At 59.1% G+C, this 14,636-nt stretch overlaps 1 protein-coding gene across 10 annotated transcripts in view; it reads right to left on the bottom strand.

Annotated features, from left to right (window-relative positions):
- Nucleotides 1-14,636, bottom strand: part of LOC132399509 (multiple epidermal growth factor-like domains protein 11) — a 281,926-nt gene that overhangs the window by 267,073 nt on the left and 217 nt on the right. For 2 of the 10 annotated variants that reach the window (XM_059979956.1, XM_059979963.1), the window contains exon 1: nucleotides 12,652-13,842. The exons of 6 other annotated variants lie outside the window; for them this stretch is intronic. The gene's annotated coding sequence lies outside the window, so the exon portion shown is untranslated. 2 more of the 10 variants (XM_059979957.1, XM_059979964.1) reach the window with 2 other exon arrangements.

Raw genomic sequence — 14,636 nt, 5'->3', positions numbered from 1 at the left:
CACACACACACACACACACACACACACGGAGCATTCAGGATCACACACACACACACACTCACACACACACGGAGCATTGATCACACACACACACACACACACACACACACACACACACACACACACACACACACACACACACACACACACACACACACACACACACTCACACACACATCCCATACTGGTGGACAGGATCTGATGGTGACAGACAGGGAGTGGAGACTCTGATCGTTTCTCTGACAAGACGACACGAGCAGGGAGATCGGAAACATCTTGTGCTCTGACATGGGGGTGGGGGAATTGGAACAGCCATTTCCTGATCGCTGTAAACATCGACGGGAAGTTCTGTTTATTGTTCGCTGGCCCGCAGTGTCAGGCTAAAGCTTCTATTAATTAGGCTGTTGTGCGGCGGGCGCTCTCATCCGCAGAGAGAGGTTGCATCTGGTCAGACATGCTGGGTTTCATGTCCCGTCCACACATTCTGTCACCCGTCACCAGCTCAGCATTCCCTCTGCACCGCTGTCCCGTCCACACATTCTGTCATCCGTCACCAGCTCAGCTGCCCTACACACAGAATGGACAGCTCTCTCCCTCACTACATCACTCCGTCAAGTACCACCCCTCCCACGAGTTCCTTCATTGACCTCTCGCCAAACTACAAATGTTTATTGACCATTGAAAACAAACATCACGGATTTACAAGACTAATACTAATTTCAGATGTAAATACGGTTACCACTATCTACAAAACACTCAGCTCCCGGGGAGAAGTGGGGGGGTTAATCGTTCTCGGAACTCCCCCACTGTACCCATAGTGACCGCTTGCTCCCTGTCAAGGGGCACTCAGGCAGCATCGTAACCGCGGAAAAGTGCAGGCTCCTTCCTTGTTGGGAAGGCTGTCCCCGGACTGTATCTTTACGGTGGGTCCAGCCGGGCTGCAGAGACAATCCGTATGCAGATGTGAGCGAGTCCTCACTGGGCTCCAGTTCCGGACAGGGATCAGTCCCAGGCTCAGCTTCCTCAGGATGTCCGGCCAGGGACTGGTGTTGGCCTCTTTTTACTCACCAGGACCCGTCCATTCGCCCAACACAGCGTGCCCAAAACTTCCTCTCCCTTTCCACGACCTGGGTCTCTGATGACACACTCCTGGGGTCAGACGTTGAGTGAAACTCCCTCCATTCCGTCCCATCACACACTCGTGGGGTTAGACACAGAGTAAATCTCCCACTACACTGTCTCATCACACACTTCCTAGTCACTTCTATCCTCTGGCTTTATGAGGATGTAATTTCTGAACATGCACCTTATTTATGCCCCTCACAATTCTGTCCCCCTCTATCAGGTCCTCCCTCAGCCTCCTCCACTCCAGGGAGAACAGACCCAATCGCTCCTGTCTCTCCTCATAACTGAAACTCTCCATTCCCAGGGAATCTCCTCTGCACCCTCTCCAGTGCAAACGCCTCCTTCCTATGGTGTGGTGACCAGAACTGAAAGAGGGCTCCAGCTGTGGCCCGAAGGGAGGAGCGTAACCTCAGAGTTTCTTTCTTCTGTCCTTCGGTAATGAGGGCGTATTCTCATGGCACCAGAACCACTCTAACTGCCTGCACCACGCCTTCAGGGATAAGACAGCGATCACAGACAGTACAGGCCCTTGGGTCACAGTGCTGTGTCAACCTTTTTACCCACTGCAAGATCAATCTAACCCTTCTCTGCCAAATAACCTTCCATTTTTCTTCTATCCATGTCCTGTCTAAGTCTCTGATGTACCTGCGTTGACCACCACTCCAGCAGTGAGGTCCAGGCACCCTCTGCGCTCTGTGTAAAAAAATATCACTGCTGACACCACCTCTATACTATCGTCCAATCGCCTGAACAGTATGTCCTCTCATATTAACTATTGTCATCGTGGGGGAAAGGCCCTCTATCTATGCCTGTTATCATCTTATATGCCTCTACCAAGTCTCTTCTTGTCCTCCGTCGCTCCATTCTTAGCTCGTGGAACCGTTCCTGATAAGACATGTTACCTGATCCTGGCAAATCTCCTCTGCACTCTCTCTGAAGCTTCCACGTATTTTCTATAAGGAGGTGACCAGACTGAGCACAATATTCCGGAGAACCGGAGTTTTATAAAACCACAAAAGTACCCCGTGGCTCTGGAGTTCAAGGACCGCACACCTTCTTAACCACCCGAGGCAACTTCGAGAGATTTACGGACTTCGACCCCAAAATCCTTTGCGCTGCTAAGAATCCTGACATTAACTTTGTACTCTGCGCCAAGTTCTACCTTCCAAAGTGAATCACTTCGCACTTCCGAGTTGAACTCCATTTGTCACTTCTCTGCCCGGCTGTGCTTCCCATCAATATCCCATTATAATCTCCTGGCATGGTATCCACACCGCTACGCTTTGTGTCACCTGTAAACCCACCCATCCATTTCTCCGTCTAAATGACTGATAAAAACCACAAGCAGCAGGTGTCCCAAAACGGCTGGTGACCGACCACCATGTAGAATACACTTCTGTGAGCAAGCCAATTCTGAATCCATGCAGCCGTTTCCCTGGATCCCATGCTTCCCGACTTCCTGAATGAGCCCACCATGTCGATCGCCTTACTAAAATCCACATGCACCAATGGACATCCAAAAGGTCCCCCAGACCCACTGGCTAATGGTTCGTCCGCGGACCTGCGGAGGATTCGTGAGTGCCAGCGGACCTCCCGCCTTCCGCACGGGTTAGCCGGGAGAAATGTTCCGAGCCCCCGGTGGACTCACCACCGCAGAGGAAGACAGCTTTTCCGTGGAGGGCCACACACAGCGCTGGGGAAGGGTTTACTGAGCAGACCGAGGGAGGCGGTGCCCATTGGTTCGGTGCCTCCCCCGATGCCGCCCCTCCCGAGTGGGTCCTCTCTCCTCCCTTGCTCTTTGCTCCCACCTTTGCCGCTGCGATCCAACGGAAAGCAATGGACGGTTGGAATGGGTCTGGGCCGCGGTTCCGAGTCCCCCGATCGGGGCGGAAGGTCACTCACTCGAGTGTGTCCGTACTCAGGTGGTAAATATTCATCACCTATGAGTACCCCCAACAGCGATGTCACTTAAGGGTGCGTCCTCAGCCCCCTACTCTACTCCCTCTACACTCACCACGGCATGGCCAGATTCCGCTACGTTCAAGATGATACCACTCGCAGGCCGTATCTCGAATAAGGATGAGTCGGAGAATAGGGAAGAGGCAGAGAGCTTAGTGACACGGTGTCATGACAACTACCTTTCCCCCAATGTCAACAACAAAAAAAGCCGGTCATCGACAGCACATGTCCCAGTTTAAATTAACTGTTCTGAAGTCCAGAGAGTTGAGAGAAGTTCCAGGAGTGAACATCACCGGAAACGTGTGCTGGACCAACCACGGCCGAGACAGTTCACCCGCACCTCTGCTTCCCCGAGGACGTCCCGGCTCAGCAGCACCTCTGCTTCCCCCAGGACGTCCCGGCTCAGCAGCACCTCTGCTTCCCCCAGGACGTCCCGGCTCAGCAGCACCTCTGCTTCCCCCAGGACGTCCCGGCTCAGCAGCACCTCTGCTTCCCCCAGGACGTCCCGGCTCAGCAGCACCTCTGCTTCCCCCAGGACGTCCCGGCTCAGCAGCACCTCTGCTTCCCCCAGGACGTCCCGGCTCAGCAGCACCTCTGCTTCCCCCAGGACGTCCCGGCTCAGCAGCACCTCTGCTTCCCCCAGGACGTCCCGGCTCAGCAGCACCTCTGCTTCCCCCAGGACGTCCCGGCTCAGCAGCACCTCTGCTTCCCCCAGGACGTCCCGGCTCAGCAGCACCTCTGCTTCCCCCAGGACGTCCCGGCTCAGCAGCACCTCTGCTTCCCCCAGGACGTCCCGGCTCAGCAGCACCTCTGCTTCCCCCAGGACGTCCCGGCTCAGCAGCACCTCTGCTTCCCCCAGGACGTCCCAGCTCAGCAGCACCTCTGCTTCCCCCAGGACGTCCCGGCTCAGCAGCACCTCTGCTTCCCCCAGGACGTCCCAGCTCAGCAGCACCTCTGCTTCCCCCAGGACGTCCCGGCTCAGCAGCACCTCTGCTTCCCCCAGGACGTCCCGGCTCAGCAGCACCTCTGCTTCCCCCAGGACGTCCCAGCTCAGCAGCACCTCTGCTTCCCCCAGGACGTCCCGGCTCAGCAGCACCTCTGCTTCCCCCAGGACGTCCCGGCTCAGCAGCACCTCTGCTTCCCCCAGGACGTCCCGGCTCAGCAGCACCTCTGCTTCCCCCAGGACGTCCCGGCTCAGCAGCACCTCTGCTTCCCCCAGGACGTCCCGGCTCAGCAGCACCTCTGCTTCCCCCAGGACGTCCCGGCTCAGCAGCACCTCTGCTTCCCCCAGGACGTCCCGGCTCAGCAGCACCTCTGCTTCCCCCAGGACGTCCCGGCTCAGCAGCACCTCTGCTTCCCCCAGGACGTCCCGGCTCAGCAGCACCTCTGCTTCCCCCAGGACGTCCCGGCTCAGCAGCACCTCTGCTTCCCCCAGGACGTCCCGGCTCAGCAGCACCTCTGCTTCCCCCAGGACGTCCCGGCTCAGCAGCACCTCTGCTTCCCCCAGGACGTCCCGGCTCAGCAGCACCTCTGCTTCCCCCAGGACGTCCCGGCTCAGCAGCACCTCTGCTTCCCCCAGGACGTCCCGGCTCAGCAGCACCTCTGCTTCCCCCAGGACGTCCCGGCTCAGCAGCACCTCTGCTTCCCCCAGGACGTCCCGGCTCAGCAGCACCTCTGCTTCCCCCAGGACGTCCCGGCTCAGCAGCACCTCTGCATCCCCCAGGACGTCCCGGCTCAGCAGCACCTCTGCTTCCCCCAGGACGTCCCGGCTCAGCAGCACCTCTGCTTCCCCCAGGACGTCCCGGCTCAGCAGCACCTCTGCTTCCCCCAGGACGTCCCAGCTCAGCAGTACCTCTGCTTCCCCCAGGACGCCCCTTTGACCCTCATCAACCTGTATCGGTAGGAAGGGTCCTGTCTAGATGCATCGCAGTTTGCTATGGCAACTCGCCTGCTTGTGGACACAGCTCAGCCCATCAGGGAAACAACTTCCCCTCCATGGACTCTGCCCGCACTTCTCGCTTCCTTCTTCTTTCATCGGGCAGAAGATACAAAAATCTGAAAGTGCGTACCACAAGGCTCAAGGACAACTTCTATCCCGGGGTCAGAAGACTATTGAACGTTCCCTTAGATGGACTCTTGACATCACAATCCGCCTGGTCATGACCCACGTCCCCCTTACCTCTTCCACCTATCACCTCCCAGCTTCCTTCCCCCTCCCCATCACCCACCTCCCCATTACCTCTTCCACCTATCACCTCCCAGCGTCCTTCCCCCTCCCCATCACCCACCTCCACCTTACCTCTTCCACCTATCACCTCCCAGCGTCCTACCCCCTCCCCATCACCCACCTCACCCTTACCTCCTCCACCTATCACCTCCCAGCGTCCTTCCCCCTCCCCATCACCCACCTCCACCTTACCTCTTCCACCTATCACCTCCCAGCGTCCTACCCCCTCCCCATCACCCACCTCACCCTTACCTCCTCCACCTATCACCTCCCAGCTTCCTTCCCTCTCCCCATCACCCACCTCCCCCTTACCTCTTCCACTTATCACCTCCCAGCGTCCATCCCCATCACCCACTTCCCCCTTACCTCTTCCTCCTATCACCTCACAGCGTCATTCCCCATCACCCACTTCCCCCTTACCTCTTCCACATCACCTCCCAGCGTCCATCCCCATCACCCACTTCCCCCTTACCTCTTCCACCTATCACCTCCCAGCGTCCTTCCCCCTCCCCATCACCCACCTCCCCCTTACCTCTTCCACCTATCACCTCCCAGCGTCCTTCCCCATCACCCACTTCCCCCTTACCTCTTCCACCTATCACCTCCCAGCGACCTTCCCCCTCCCCATCACCCACCTCCCCCTTACCTCTTCCACATATCACCTCCCAGCGTCCTTCCCCATCACCCACCTCCCCCTTACCTCTTCCACCTATCACCTCCCAGCGTCCTTCCCCCTCCCCATCACCCACCTCCACCTTACCTCTTCCACCTATCACCTCCCAGCGTCCTTCCCCATCACCCACTTCCCCCTTACCTCTTCCACCTATCACCTCCCAGCGACCTTCCCCCTCCCCATCACCCACCTCCCCCTTACCTCTTCCACCTATCACCTCCCAGCGTCCTTCCCCCTCCCCATCACCCACCTCCCCCTTACCTCTTCCACCTATCACCTCCCAGCGTCCTTCCCCATCACCCACTTCCCCCTTACCTCTTCCACCTATCACCTCCCAGCGTCCTTCCCCCTCCCCATCACCCACCTCCCCCTTACCTCTTCCACCTATCACCTCCCAGCGTCCTTCCCCCTCCCCATCACCCACCTCCCCCTTACCTCTTCCACCTATCACCTCCCAGCTTCCTTCCCCCTCCCCATCACCCACCTCCCCATTACCTCTTCCACCTATCACCTCCCAGCGTCCTTCCCCCTCCCCATCACCCACCTCCCCCGTACCTCTTCCACCTATCACCTCCCAGCGTCCTTCCCCATCACCCACTTCCCCCTTACCTCTTCCACCTATCACCTCACAGCGTCCTTCCCCCTCCCCCTTACCTCTTCCACCTATCACCTCCCAGCGTCCTTCCCCCTCCCCATCACCCACCTCCCCTTACCTCTTCCATCTATCACCTCCCAGCATCCTTCCCCCTCCCCCTGAGCTCTTCCACCTATCACCTCCCAGCGTCCTTCCCCCTCCCCATCACCCACCTCTCCCTTACCTCTTCCACCTATCACCTCCCAGTGTCCTGCCCCCTCCCCATCACCCACCTGCCCCTTACCTCTTCCACTTATCACCTCCCAGCGTCCTTCCCCATCACCCACTTCCCCCTTACCTCTTCCACCTATCACCTCCCAGCGTCCTTCCCCATCACCCACTTCCCCCTTACCTCTTCCACCTATCACCTCCCAGCGTCCTTCCCCATCACCCACTTCCCCCTTACCTCTTCCACCTATCACCTCCCAGCGTCCTTCCCCATCACCCACTTCCCCCTTACCTCTTCCACCTATCACCTCCCAGCGTCCTTCCCCATCACCCACTTCCCCCTTACCTCTTCCACTTATCACCTCCCAGCGTCCTTCCCCATCACCCACCTCCCCCTTACCTCTTCCACCTATCACCTCCCAGCGTCCTTCCCCATCACCCACTTCCCCCTTACCTCTTCCACCGATCACCTCCCAGCGTCCTTCCCCATCACCCACTTCCCCCTTACCTCTTCCACCTATCACCTCCCAGCGTCCTTCCCCCTCCCCATCACCCACCTCTCCCTTACCTCTTCCACCTATCACCTCCCAGTGTCCTGCCCCCTCCCCATCACCCACCTGCCCCTTACCTCTTCCACCTATCACCTCCCAGCGTCCTTCCACATCACCCACTTCCACCTTACCTCTTCCACCTATCACCTCCCAGCGTCCTTCCCCCTCCCCATCACCCACCTCCCCCTCACCTCTTCCACCTATCACCTCCCAGCGTCCTTCTCCATCACCCACTTCCCCCTTACCTCTTCCACCTATCACCTCCCAGCGTCCTTCCCCATCACCCACTTCCCCCTTACCTCTTCCACCTATCACCTCACAGCGTCCTTCCCCCTCCCCATCACCCACCTCCCCCGTACCTCTTCCACCTATCACCTCCCAGCGACCTTCCCCCTCCCCATCACCCACCTCCCCCTTACCTCTTCCACCTATCACCTCCCAGCGTCCTTCCCCATCACCCACTTCCCCCTTACCTCTTCCACCTATCACCTCCCAGCGTCCTTCCCCCTCCCCATCACCCACCTCCCCCTTACCTCTTCCACCTATCACCTCCCAGCGTCCTTCCCCATCACCCACTTCCCCCTTACCTCTTCCACCTATCACCTCCCAGCGTCCTTCCCCCTCCCCATCACCCACCTCCCCCTCACCTCTTCCACCTATCACCTCCCAGCGTCCTTCCCCATCACCCACTTCCCCCTTACCTCTTCCACCTATCACCTCACAGCGTCCTTCCCCCTCCCCATCACCCACCTCCCCCGTACCTCTTCCACCTATCACCTCACAGCGTCCTTCCCCCTCCCCATCACCCACCTCCCCCGTACCTCTTCCACCTATCACCTCCCAGCGTCCTTCCCCCTCCCCATCACCCACCTCCCCCGTACCTCTTCCACCTATCACCTCCCAGCGTCCTTCCCCATCACCCACTTCCCCCTTACCTCTTCCACCTATCACCTCCCAGCGTCCTTCCCCATCACCCACCTCCCCCTTACCTCTTCCACCTATCACCTCCCAGCGTCCTTCCCCATCACCCACTTCCCCCTTACCTCTTCCACCTATCACCTCCCAGCGTCCTTCCCCATCACCCACTTCCCCCTTACCTCTTCCACCTATCACCTCCCAGCGTCCTTCCCCATCACCCACCTCCCCCTTACCTCTTCCACCGATCACCTCCCAGCGTCCTTCCCCATCACCCACTTCCCCCTTACCTCTTCCACCTATCACCTCCCAGCGTCCTTCCCCCTCCCCATCACCCACTTCCCCCTTACCTCTTCCACCTATCACCTCACATCGTCCTTCCCCCTCCCCATCACCCACCTCCCACTTACCTCTTCCACCTATCACCTCCCAGCGTCCTTCCCCATCACCCACTTCCCCCTTACCTCTTCCACCTATCACCTCCCAGCGTCCTTCCCCCTCCCCATCACCCACTTCCCCCTTACCTCTTCCACCTATCACCTCCCAGCGTCCTTCCCCCTCCCCATCACCCACTTCCCCCTTACCTCTTCCACCTATCACCTCCCAGCGTCCTTCCCCCTCCCCATCACCCACTTCCCCCTTACCTCTTCCACCTATCACCTCACATCGTCCTTCCCCCTCCCCATCACCCACCTCCCACTTACCTCTTCCACCTATCACCTCCCAGCGTCCTTCCCCATCACCCACTTCCCCCTTACCTCTTCCACCTATCACCTCCCAGCTTCCTTCCCTCTCCCCATCACCCACCTCCCCCTTACCTCTTCCACCTATCACCTCCCAGCTTCCTTCCCTCTCCCCATCACCCACCTCCCCCTTACCTCTTCCACCTATCACCTCCCACCGTCCTTCCCCATCACCCACTTCCCCCTTACCTCTTCCACCTATCACCTCCCAGCTTCCTTCCCCCTCCCCATCACCCACCTCCCCCTTACCTCTTCCACCTATCACCTCCCAGCGTCCTTCCCCCTCCCCATCACCCACTTCCCCCTTACCTCTTCCACCTATCACCTCCCAGCGTCCTTCCCCCTCCCCATCACCCACCTCCCCCTTACCTCTTCCACCTATCACCTCCCAGCGTCCTTCCCCATCACCCACTTCCCCCTTACCTCTTCCACCTATCACCTCCCAGCGTCCTTCCCCATCACCCACTTCCCCCTTACCTCTTCCACCTATCACCTCCCAGCGTCCTTCCCCATCACCCACCTCCCCCTTACCTCTTCCACCGATCACCTCCCAGCGTCCTTCCCCATCACCCACTTCCCCCTTACCTCTTCCACCTATCACCTCCCAGCGTCCTTCCCCCTCCCCATCACCCACTTCCCCCTTACCTCTTCCACCTATCACCTCACATCGTCCTTCCCCCTCCCCATCACCCACCTCCCACTTACCTCTTCCACCTATCACCTCCCAGCGTCCTTCCCCATCACCCACTTCCCCCTTACCTCTTCCACCTATCACCTCCCAGCGTCCTTCCCCCTCCCCATCACCCACTTCCCCCTTACCTCTTCCACCTATCACCTCCCAGCGTCCTTCCCCCTCCCCATCACCCACTTCCCCCTTACCTCTTCCACCTATCACCTCCCAGCGTCCTTCCCCCTCCCCATCACCCACTTCCCCCTTACCTCTTCCACCTATCACCTCACATCGTCCTTCCCCCTCCCCATCACCCACCTCCCACTTACCTCTTCCACCTATCACCTCCCAGCGTCCTTCCCCATCACCCACTTCCCCCTTACCTCTTCCACCTATCACCTCCCAGCTTCCTTCCCTCTCCCCATCACCCACCTCCCCCTTACCTCTTCCACCTATCACCTCCCAGCTTCCTTCCCTCTCCCCATCACCCACCTCCCCCTTACCTCTTCCACCTATCACCTCCCACCGTCCTTCCCCATCACCCACTTCCCCCTTACCTCTTCCACCTATCACCTCCCAGCTTCCTTCCCCCTCCCCATCACCCACCTCCCCCTTACCTCTTCCACCTATCACCTCCCAGCGTCCTTCCCCCTCCCCATCACCCACTTCCCCCTTACCTCTTCCACCTATCACCTCCCAGCTTCCTTCCCCCTCCCCATCACCCACTTCCCCCTTACCTCTTCCACCTATCACCTCCCAGCGTCCTTCCCCCTCCCCATCATCCACTTCCCCCTTACCTCTTCCACCTATCACCTCACAGCGTCCTTCCCCATCACCCACTTCCCCCTTACCTCTTCCACCTATCACCTCCCAGCGTCCTTCCCCATCACCCACCTCCCCCTTACCTCTTCCACCTATCACCTCCCAGCGTCCTTCCCCATCACCCACCTCCCCCTTACCTCTTCCACCTATCACCTCCCAGTGTCCTTCCCCCTCCCCATCACCCACCTCCCCCTTACCTCTTCCACCTATCACCTCCCAGCGTCCTTCCCCATCACCCACCTCCCCCTTACCTCTTCCACCTATCACCTCCCAGTGTCCTTCCCCCTCCCCATCACCCACCTCCCCCTTACCTCTTCCACCTATCACCTCCCAGCGTCCTTCCCCCTCCCCATCACCCACCTCCCCCTTACCTCTTCCACCTATCACCTCCCAGCTTCCTTCCCCCTCCCCATCACCCACCTCCCCCTTACCTCTTCCACCTATCACCTCCCAGCGTCCTTCCCCCTCCCCATCACCCACCTCCCCCTTACCTCTTCCACCTATCACCTCCCAGCTTCCTTCCCCCTCCCCATCACCCACCTCCCCCTTACCTCTTCCACCTATCACCTCCCAGCGTCCTTCCCCATCACCCACCTCCCCCTTACCTCTTCCACTTATCAACTCCCAGCGTCCTTCCCCATCACCCACTTCCCCCTTACCTCTTCCACCTATCACCTCCCAGTGTCCTGCCCCCTCCCCATCACCCACCTCCCCCTTACCTCTTCCACCTATCACCTCCCAGCGTCCTTCTCATCACCCACTTCCCCCTTACCTCTTCCACCTATCACCTCCCAGCGTCCTTCCCCCTCCCCATCACCCACCTCCCCCTTACCTCTTCCACCTATCACCTCCCAGCGTCCTTCCCCCTCCCCATCACCCACCTCCCCCTTACCTCTTCCACCTATCACCTCCCAGCGTCCTTCCCCCTCCCCATCACCCACCTCCCCCTTACCTCTTCCACCTATCACCTCCCAGCTTCCTTCCCCCTCCCCATCACCCACCTCCCCCTTACCTCTTCCACCTATCACCTCCCAGCGTCCTTCCCCATCACCCACTTCCCCCTTACCTCTTCCACCTATCACCTCCCAGCTTCCTTCCCCCGCCCCATCACCCACTTCCCCCTTACCTCTTCCACCTATCACCTCCCAGCTTCCTTCCCCCTCCCCATCACCCAGTTCCCCCTTACCTCTTTCACCTATCACCTTACAGCGTCCTTCCCCCTCCCCATCACCCACCTCCCCCTTACCTCTTCCACCGATCACCTCCCAGCTTCCTTCCCCCTCCCCATCACCCACCTCCCCCTTACCTCTTCCACCTATCACCTCCCAGCGTCCTTCCCCATCACCCACTTCCCCCTTACCTCTTCCACCTATCACCTCCCAGCTTCCTTCCCCCTCCCCATCACCCACCTCCCCCTTACCTCTTCCACCTATCACCTCCCAGCGTCCTTCCCCCTCCCCATCACCCACCTCCCCCTTACCTCTTCCACCTATCACCTCTCAGCGTCCTTCCCCCTCCCCATCACCCACCTCCCCCTTACCTCTTCCACCTATCACCTCCCAGCGTCCTTCCCCATCACCCACTTCCCCCTTACCTCTTCCACCTATCACCTCCCAGCTTCCTTCCCCCTCCCCATCACCCACCTCCCCCTTACCTCTTCCACCTATCACCTCCCAGCTTCCTTCCCCCTCCCCATCACCCACCTCCCCCTTACCTCTTCCACCTATCACCTCACAGCGTCCTTCCCCCTCCCCATCACCCACCTCCCCCTTACCTGTTCCACCTATCACCTCCCAGCGTTCTTCCCCCTCCCCATCACCCACCTCCCCCTTACCTCTTCCACCTATCACCTCCCAGCTTCCTTCCCCCTCCCCATCACCCACTTCCCCCTTACCTCTTCCACCTATCACCTCCCAGCGTCCTTCCCCATCACCCACTTCCCCCTTACCTCTTCCACCTATCACCTCCCAGCGTCCTTCCCCATCACCCACTTCCCCCTTACCTCTTCCACCTATCACCTCCCAGCGTCCTTCCCCATCACCCACTTCCCCCTTACCTCTTCCACCTATCACCTCCCAGCGTCCTTCCCCATCACCCACTTCCCCCTTACCTCTTCCACCTATCACCTCCCAGCGTCCTTCCCCATCACCCACTTCCCCCTTACCTGCTTCCACTTATCGTCAGACACCTCGTGCTTCTTCCCCTCCCCCACCTTCTTCTCTCTTCTGTCATGAAGAGGGTCCCGACCCTCCACAGATGCCGCCTGAGCTGCCGAGTTTCTCCAGCATTCCGTATGGTGATTAATTTAGTCTCTGCCTCTGTCGGTCAGGATCCTGGTCACCAAGCAGCCTCCTGGAAGGTACCCCGGCGATGCATTTACCCCGCCAGCAAGGAGACATCTCATCTAATGCCGGGACTTCCCAGTGTCTGGGCTGTGACACGCTAGGCTGATCAGAGTTCCACTGACCCTGGAGGGTCCTCCAGGGTCCCTCTTAAATATCCCTCTTAAGCTGAGTACAGGAGGGCGGCGTTTTGAACCGACTGAAGCATTCCAGGGGCATCTGCGAGATTTTTTCAGTGGGATTTTCCGACCAGTGAAGCTGGTGGTGGGTGTTGCGGTTCGGTTGGCGATCGGGTCGGCAGGACTTCACACACAGAGTGGTTTCACAATCCCTCTCGTTACCCACAGCGTCTCGCCGGAGAATCCGCAAGGGGACCCGATGAAGGTGCCGGCAGATTCAGGCGGGCGGTGGGGGTGGTCCCGGGGAGAGGGCCGGGTCCGCAGCTGGTCCGTTGCGCCGAGAGCTGGCCAATCGGCCGCGATGAGCGGCTGCTCCATTGGATAGACCGAGAGCAGGAGCCTTATTATGGGGACCGAACCGTGCCCGACGAGAAACTGCTCTGCGGTCCTTTCCCCGGGCAGCCTGTTCACCCCGACTCTGAGACAACCCCCCCCCCCCCCCGCGAACAAGATGCTGAGTCCCTCGCGATGATTGTGAATCTGAAACCCCTGAAAGTGTATGTGTATGTGTGCGTGTGTGTGTGTGTGTGTGTGTGTGTGTAGGGGGGGGGGGTAACTTAAAGGAGAATTGCGAGGCATCTTTGTACGCAGAGTTGTGGGTGACTGGAATGCGCTGCCAGGGGTTGGGTGAAGGCAGATACGGCAGCGACACTGACGAGGTTCTCAGACAGGCTCAGGAATGGAAGGATATGGATATTGTGCGGGCGGAAGGGATTAGTTTGGTTAGGCGTTCAATTGCTAGTATAATTAGTTTGGTGGGCCGAAGCACCAGTTCCTATGAGAGACATTCATTTCCCCGCCCCACCGCCAGAAACCCACAAAGGGCACCCTCAGCCCTACCTGAGGCTCTCAGGAGGGGAGGCACCGGAACCCAACAATCTCCTCGATGACGCAGGTCGCCCTTGCCGTTCACAGAGAACAACACACGCACACGTAACCACACACATACAGTTCATGTACTTTTACAACACACACGCCGTTTCTCTCACTTCAACTGCGCGACGATTCATCACAAAGTGGAACTGATGCTCGACCTCCGTTCCCCCCATCCACTACATCTTCCATCACTCCTCCCCATCTGCTTCGTCTCCTCAACGCCCCACTCTCCTTACCCCAACTCTTCCTTCCCCAATCTCCCGCCTCTCCCTACCTCCCCGCTCCCCCTTCGTCCCTTTCTCTACCACACACGCCCATCTCCCCTCACTCCACACCCCTGTCGAACTCTTCCCCGGCACGGATTCTGGGAGCCGCCCCTCCCTGAATGCCGGGTTTTTATGGGTTTTGTATCCGTCTTTATCGCTTCCCGCAGTTTTCCAGCTCCCCCCACTCCACTCTCCCTCTACCCGCGCATCGCCCCCACAACACACACACACACTCTCTCTCTCTCTCTCTCACACACACACACACACACACACACACAAACACACATACACCACATACACACACACACACACCTCTGTTCACTTTGGAACTACCCGTTCTCTTCCCAAAGCCCCCGCGCAACTCTCCCACCGCCCATGTCCCTTTAATTCCCCACGACAGTGACCACGCAGGGAGCGGATAACCCTTTACCCCTCCACCGCAACAATCCCACGGATACCCCCACCACCGCCCGCTCTCCGAATTAC

The sequence above is a fragment of the Hypanus sabinus genome, chromosome 9, assembly GCF_030144855.1.
Source record: "Hypanus sabinus isolate sHypSab1 chromosome 9, sHypSab1.hap1, whole genome shotgun sequence".
Lineage (NCBI taxonomy): Eukaryota > Metazoa > Chordata > Chondrichthyes > Myliobatiformes > Dasyatidae > Hypanus > Hypanus sabinus.
Note: the sequence above shows the minus strand (reverse complement) of the source record. Positions and strands in the feature narration are given on the sequence as shown.